Source organism: Salvelinus namaycush, chromosome 34 (assembly GCF_016432855.1).
Source record: "Salvelinus namaycush isolate Seneca chromosome 34, SaNama_1.0, whole genome shotgun sequence".
Taxonomy (NCBI): Eukaryota; Metazoa; Chordata; class Actinopteri; order Salmoniformes; family Salmonidae; genus Salvelinus; species Salvelinus namaycush.
In genome coordinates, this window is record NC_052340.1 from 2,041,610 (window position 1) to 2,050,061 (window position 8,452).

Here is an 8,452-nt window from a genome sequence, read left to right on the forward strand (position 1 = left end):
GCACTGTAGGCCTGGTGCGTGGTGCCGGAACTGGAGGTACCGGGCTAAGGACACGCACCTTCAGGCTAGTGCGGGGAGCAGCAACAGGACGCACAGGACTCTGGAGGCGCACAGGAGGCTTGGTGCGTGGTGTAGGCACTGGTGGTAATGGGCTGGAGACACGCACCATAGGGCTAGTGCGTGGAGGAGGAACAGGGCTCTGGAGACGCACAGGAGGCTTGGTGCGTGGTGCCGGTACTGGTGGTAATGGGCTGGAGACACGCACCACAGGGCTAGTGCGTGAAGGAGGAACAGGGCTCTGGAGACGCACAGGAAGCCTGGTGCGTGGTGTAAGCACTGGTGGTACTGGGCTGGGGCGGGGAGGTGGCGCCGGATATACCGGACCATGCAGGCATACTGGCTCCCTTGAGCACTGAGCCTGCCCAACCTTACCTGGTTGTATGCTCCCCGTAGCCCGACCAGTGCGGGGAGGTGGAATAACCCGCACTGGGCTATGTAGGCGAACCGGGGACACCATGCGTAAGGCTGGTGCCATGTATGCCGGCCCGAGGAGACGCACTGGTGGCCAGATGCGTTGGGCCAGCTTCATGAAATCCGGCTCAATACTCAATCTAGCCCTGCCAGTGCGGGGAGGTGGAATAACCCGCACCGGGCTAAGCACACGTACAGGAGACACCGTGCGCTCTACCGCATAACACGGTGTCTGCCCGTACTCTCGCTCTCCACGGTAAGATCGGGAAGTTGGCGCAGGTCTCCTACCTGACTTCGCCACACTACCCCCCCCCCCCAAGACATTTTTGGGCTTGACTAACAGGCTTCCTACTGCGTCGTCGTGCTGCCTCCATTCGCCGGTATCCCTCCTCACACTGTGCCAGAGAATCCCAGGCGGGCTCCGGCACTCTCCTTGGGTCGATCGCCCACCTGTCGATCTCATCCCACGTAGTGTAGCCCAGATCCTTCTCCTGCTTCCGTGCTGCCTCCTCATACCGCCGCCTCTCGGCTTTAGCTGCCTCCAGCTCTTCACGAGGGCGGCGATATTCTCCAGGTTGAGCCCATGGACCTTTACCGTCCAGTATTTCCTCCCATGTCCAGAAATCCTGCGATCGCTGCTGTTGCTTCTCACGCTGCTTGGTCCTTGTGGGGTGGGTGATTCTGTAACGGCTGTCGACGTCGTTCTCCTCCTCAGACGAGGAGGAGCATGGATCGGACCAACACGCAGCGAGGTATGTAGACATGATGATTTTAATAATAATAACGAAGACGAAAATACACTTGAACAAACTACAAAACAACAAACGACGTTAAACAGACCTGAACATGAGAACTTACATAACACGAAGAAAGCACGAACAGGAACAGACTAAACAAACGAAACAGTCCCGTTGTGGTGACGAACACAAACACGGAAGACAATCACCCACAAACAAACAGTGAGAACAGCCTACCTTAATATGGTTCTCAATCAGAGGAAACGTCAAACACCTGCCTCTAATTGAGAACCATATCAGGCAACACATTTAACCCAACATAGAAACACATAACATAGAATGCCCACCCCAACTCACGCCCTGACCAACTAAACACATACAAAAACAATGGAAAACAGGTCAGGAACGTGACAGTCTGTGAGAAAGCGCCTCAAGGCTAAAAGAGATACATAGACACAGACCCCCGCAGGGGAGTAAATAGATAAGAGACAAGTCAGACATAGCACTGTAAGCCACACGTGAATGGAAAATTACTGCTGAGCTCTTAGAAAACACTGTACTATTGTTTTCTCCTGCAAGTTTTTAGAACTGTATATGCATGGGCTTGGTCTCATGAGTAGAAGGTTTTGACATAGGCAGTTACATCACTAGGGGTCGACTGCAACTATTTTTATTTTGCGGAACTTACTCTGAAACATACGTGATGTGCTTCCGTTGTCAACTTCTGACTTCAATTGCATTAATAAAGGTTTGATTGATTTACTTAAAGATATTGTCTGACTGCTGATTTCACCAATAAGCCAATGATTGACAAGGAATCCTTTTTATCCTTTTTATGTCTCTGTTTTGGTTGGTCAGAGCGTGAGTTTGGGTGGGCATTCTATGTCTGGTGTTCTATGTTGTCCTTGTGTTGTATTTCTATGTCTGGCCTGATATGGTTCTCAATCAGAGGCAGCTGTCATTCATTGTCTCTGATTGAGAATCATATTTAGGTAGCCTGTTCCCACCTGTGTTTGTGGGTGGTTGTTTCCGGTTTAGTGTTTGGTTTCACCTTTCTGGACTGTTAGTTTGTCGTTATTTTGTTATTAGTATTCGTATTTCATTAAAAGTAATTATGAGTACTTACTACGTTGCACCTTGGTCCTCTTCTTCTCCTCCAGACGACAAGCGTTACACTATGCAATCTGACACACATAAAATGTGTGCTGCAAACATCGTGCTGCTACCATGTTGTGTTGCTACCATGTTGTTCTGTTGTGTTGCTACCATGCTGTGTTGTCACGTGTTTCTGCCTTGCTAAGTTGTTGTCTTAGGTCTCTCTTTATTTAGTGTTGTGTTGTCTCTCTTGTTGTGATGTGTGTTTTGTCCTATATTTATATTGTATTTATTTTTTTAAATGTATCCCAGGCCCTGTCCACGCAGGAGGCCTTTAGGTAGGCCGTCATTGTAAATAAGAATTTGTTCTTAATTAACTGACTTGCCTAGTTAAATAAAGGTTAAATAAAATAAACAAATTTAAGAAATCTGTTTCCTTGATCTTCTGATTTTGTGTGAGGATAATGTTCTATATACTGATCTTTAAAGGAAACCTACTGATCGTAACAGTTTGTTGAGGGCTGATGGCTGTCACCTGCTTCCCATGAGAAACAGTTTGCCCTACAGCCAATTCTGTTGAATCAAAATAATTTCAACAGAAATATGGCTGAGACGCAAATACAATTCAAGGAGAGGGGGTAAAAAAATTGTCAAATTAATTCTGCCATTGAGAAAATCCAAAACAAATCGAGACATGAACTCTTTCAAGGACAGTCTCGCAAAAATAAGCATTATTGCGTTCTTACTACCCGCTATTCAAAGTGCGCTGAACAAATGATGGGAATCGTTCACAAACATTGGCACATTCTAAGTAGAGGTCGACCGATTATGATTTTTCAATGCCGATACCGATACCGATTATTGGAGGACAAAAAAAGCCGATACCGATTAATCGGCCGATTTATAAAAATAAAAAAAAGAATAATAATAATATATATATCATACACACACACACATTTTTGTAATAATGACAATTGCAACAATACTGAATGAACACTTTTATTTTAACTTAATATAATACATAAATACACACACACGCACACAGCTCTGAAGTGACAATGATACTGAAGAGTCTGCTTAGGAGACAAATACTCTCAACTGTTTGAATAAAAATAGTTTAAGTTACCTGTGATGAATGTTGAAAACAAAAACTTTAATTTCTATATGCAGGAAATCCTATTTTAATAATGGGCATGGTGTCACGCCCTGGCCTTAGTATTCTTTGTTTTCTTTATTATTTTAGTTAGGTCAGGGTGTGACATGGGAAGTTTGTGTGTTTTGTCTAGTTTAGGGTGTGTGTATTGTTTAGGGGGTGTTGAATAGTGTATGGGGTTGTGTTCAGGAGAGAGTTCTAGGAAAGTCTATGGTTGCCTGGTTTGGTTCTCAATCAGAGACAGATGTCATTAATTGTCTCTGATTGGGAGCCATATTTAAGGCAGCCATAGGCTTTAGGTGATTGTGGGAGATTGTCTATGTGTAGTGTTTGTGTCAGCACTATCTGTATTTATAGCTTCACGGTCGTCAGTTTTGTTATTTTGTTAGTTCGTGTATAGTTGTTCGTTTCTTGTTTGTTTTCTCTCTTCTTATAATAAAGAAGATGTATTTTGCACACGCTGCGCCTTGGTCCAATCTCTCACAGCAAGACGATCGTGACACATGGTAAGAATTGACAACCAAAGTGCGAGTCATAATTCCCATGACACCTTCTAGCAAAATCTGAAAAGCGGTTCCTTCATTTATTCCATAGGATATTTTTAGATTCACTTAAAATAAGGTCTGTGTTTCGTGTAGGCTTACATCACCGTGCCAATTTTATAACTGTGTAGATATCCATAGGACAAGGTAACTCTGATCAATATTGGCTAAATATAAGCGAAGATACATTTTTTTGTAGAGTGGATTTATGAAAATATGTTGACAAACGTTACCTTATCCTAGTGAGATTTACACGGGTATCAAAACGTCGAGGCGGTTTAAGCCTGCACGAAACACAGACCTTATTTGAAGTAGATCAAGACATTCTCTATGGAAGACATGAACGGTAAAATAACGAAGGAACCCCTTTCAAATTCAGCCGCAAGTTATTACAGGAATTATAACGCGTCGACTATTTCTCTCTAAACCATATACCTTTGACTAATCCGGTAACTATCACCTCGAAAACAAAAGGTTTATTCCGTTCCGTATTTTATCTAACGGGTGGCATCCATGAGTCTAAATATTCCTGTTACATTGCACAACCTTCAATGTTGTCATAATTACGTAAAATTCTGGCAAATTAGTTCGCAAAGAGCCAGGCGGCCCAAACTGTTGCATATACCCTGACTCTGCGTGCAATGAACGCAAGAGAAATGACACAATTTCACCTGTGTCACGACTTCGACCGAGGCAGGCTCTCCTTCCCGTTCGGGTGGCGTTCGGCGGTCGTCGTCACCGGCCTATTAGCTGCCACTGATCCTTTTCTCCCCCTCCCTATGTGTTTATTGGGCGCACCTGTTTTGTATGAGGGTTAATTAGTTGGGCTTATTTAATCAGCCGGCATACACGTTTCTTTGTGCGGGATTGTTTGTATGTAAGTTGGTGTTGGTTTTGTGCTTCATGTTTCTGGACATTTTTCATTCCCCACGTGTCTGGGGTAGTTTATTAGTGTACACCCAGTGTGTTAGTAGGGTGGCCTAGTTTGTCCGTGTTTCATTAAAAAGCATTTGTTTTGCAATTGCTGCTCCTGCGCTTTTTCCTTCACACTCCGACACCCAGGCCTTACAACCTGGTTAATATTGCCTGCTAACCTGGATTTCTTTTAGCTAAATATGCAGGTTTAAAAATATATACTTGTGTATTGATTTTAAGAAAGGCTGTAACGGCTGTCGTCCTCTTCTTCCTCTGAAGAGGTGTAACAAGGATCGGACCAAAGCGCAGAGTGGTAAGTGTCCATGTTTTAATATAATTAACTGAACACGACAAAAATATACAAAATAACAAAGCCGAAACAGTCCCATGTGGCACGAACACAGACACAGGAAACAAACACCCACAAACCAACAGTGAAAACAGGCAACCTAAATATGGTTCCCAATCAGAGACAATGCAAAACACCTGTCTCTGATTGAGAACCATATCAGGCCAATTGACAAACCTAAACATAGAAACACATAACATAGACTGCCCACCCCAACTCACGCCCTGACCATATTAACTAAAGACAAAACAAAAGAAAATAAAGGTCAGAACGTGACAAAGGCATTGATGTTTATGGTTAAGTACACATTGGAGCAATGACAGTCATTGATTGATTGTTTTTTATAAGATAAGTTTAATGCTAGCTAGCAACTTACCTTAGCTTACTGCATTCGCTAACAGGCAGGCTCCTCGTGGAGTGCAATGTAATCAGGTGTTAGAGCATTGGACTAGTTAACTGTAAGGTTGCAAGATTGGCTCCCCCGAGCTGACAAGGTTAAAAATCTGTCGTTCTGCACATGCACGTTCCTAGGCCCATCTTTGAAAATAAAAATGTGCTCTTAACTGACTTGCCTAGTTAAATAAAGATTAAATAAAGGTGTGTAAAAAATAAATAAAAATTAAATTACATTTTTTTTAAATCGGCAAATCGGCGCCCAAAAATACCGATTTCCGATTGTTACGAAAACTTGAAATCGGCGCCGATTAATCGGCCATTCTGATTAATCGGTCGACCTCTAATTCTAAGATCCGATGACAGTATCGGTCTTGTGTTTTCGGACCCTACCTTGGTTGTATTCTCAGAGATCAATTGGTAAACAGAACCCAATCGAAGGTGTTATCACGTGCTCCACTAAGACAGTTATTTACATTATAACTTGTCCTTGTGGGTAAAACAAAGCGTAAATTAATAGTACGAATCTCTAAGCATCATTAGTTGCAAAAACTCGACGTACACAAATATACATACACAAACCCTTTAGAACTCCAAATGGTAGTTCTGCCTACAGGCAGACAGCACGGCAGACCCCGCTGTGGTTTGAGCATGCAGTTGCCTCATTTACATCACCTGTCATTTAAAAAACAGCTCGTTTTTTGTTTGCCTTTGTATAATTTTAAGTATCTTCATTTGATTAAATTACCTTTCACACTTTCATGAAATGTAGGTACAGTATTATAAATAGGTTCTTAGAGCAATTACGTATTTATCACCAGAGAAAATGTATCTGCTGAGCAACTATAAATAGTGTCACAGTTTACAGTTTTGTAACGGTTCAAATACATGCAAATTATCTGTGGTAAAACTAAACAGCAAAATATCACTGAAAAACTTTACAGCTAGATGAATCAATCATCATTTCAGTAATTCTGATCTTGTCTGCTTCACAAGGGGGTCGTTTTCAAGACTTACATGCAATGGCCAAGAAAGTGAGGAGCACCAAGAGCATTGTGCAGAGATATTTCATGATGATTTGCTCATATTGACTGTTCTTTAGAATAGTTGCAATGCGACAGTTTCTCAGGTTTAGCCTATTCTTTGCAACCAGTCCCAGTTAACTTAATAAGACTAGTAGTCATGAGTCAGAGCTTGTGCTTTTAATAAAACTGAACTGAAACATCGGGACCAGTGGATAGTACATGTTGGAATTGAATAGTATCATGTGTACTTACATTAGCCTATTCCTAGACCTGCCCTTCTTACTCTTGTCTGAATAATGTTACAGAGCTACTAGTGAAAGAAAAAATTGGTTCCACTCGATGTAAGATTTATGTCTCCCCACTAAATTTAAACACTCAAGGAACCTATCAGGGCTGCATGACAATAATCTAATTTGACTCCCACATGCCATTCCTTTCATCTGCGCTGATTTAAAAATACTGGATAGGTGAAAGCAATGTGGTGTGGGCCCTTATCCTACCTGACATATGCTTTTACCAGTCCTGTTTTTTCAGGTCGGTGTAGATGGAGGGAAATTTACAAGAATGTAGATACCACCTCTACCCCCAATGCCCAGGCCTGGTTCAAGTACTTATGAAATCAATGTATAATTCTCTCCATATCCTGGATCTAACAAGACAGATGGGTGAAAGCAAGGAGTTCCATTAACTATCCCCAATTCTACTATAGGCTTAACAGACTACCTTAGGGAAAGGGGGAATTTGTATTTTCAAAGTATTCAGAGAGGTCTCCATAGACATTTTCTCTCTGATGTTGTTCGAAAAGTGAAATGCTAGAGGGCAGTAATGTGACCCTCATTGCCTTAAATTGCACAATGCTCTGCTACTGTGTGAACACCCGCAAGCCAGTCTACACCATTAGAATCAGACATTCACTATACCCATTAGAAGAGGAGCAAAGACTCAAACTCCATGGTGCTGAATTCTTTCGGTGCAACCGTGGCGGGCTCATAACTATCCATGGCCCAGGGGAGTTGGTGTCCTACCTAATAATCAACTTGAGCTGCTTCAAGAAAAGTGTGAAATGGTATGTATTTGAGCTGGAGAGGAGTGTCATCAACCTTTTCAGGAAGTATGCGGTAAAAGCATCCACCTCCCGAGACACTGGGGTCTGGGTTGGAAACAACAAGATATGTGCCATTGGTATGTTAACCCTTGATTTAAAAAAATAAATAATTGCTATGTTTACAACAACAGGGCTACAATGTGTCATGCTTGATATCACAGTCAAATGTTTCCTCTTTCAGGAATCCATTGTGGGAGATACATAACATCTCATGGATTGGCACTGAACTGCAACACAGATATGGGCTGGTTTGAAAACATTGTGCCATGTGGGATTGTTGGCAAAGGTGTCACCTCCCTCAGTCAAGAACTGGGATGAGATGTCTATATTGAAGAAACCATCCCACGACTGCTGTAAACTTTCAGTGATCAGTTTGACTGCACACTGCTTCATGGATAATATTCTAATAACAATTAAACAATGCACGGTAAATAAAACATGGGATATTTTGACAATCATCATGTTGTTTTCTCTCCCTCTCCCGGGCATATCTGTCAGCCAAGAAACTACGTTTCCCACATTGCGCTATGAGGGGGTGAGCCCGCTGTTTTGGTGGTCCAAATGTAGCCCCGCGACTGAAGGCTACTAGTTGGTTGTCACTAGTTTCCACAACTACAAAGTCAAAATTATGTCTAAACCCCGCCTATTTAAAAAAAAATATATATCT

General features: G+C 42.4%; 1 pseudogene; it reads left to right on the top strand.

Annotated features, from left to right (window-relative positions):
* Positions 1-7,533: 7,533 nt before the first annotated feature.
* LOC120029122 lies at positions 7,534-8,202 on the top strand (annotated as a pseudogene).
* Positions 8,203-8,452: the final 250 nt, after the last annotated feature.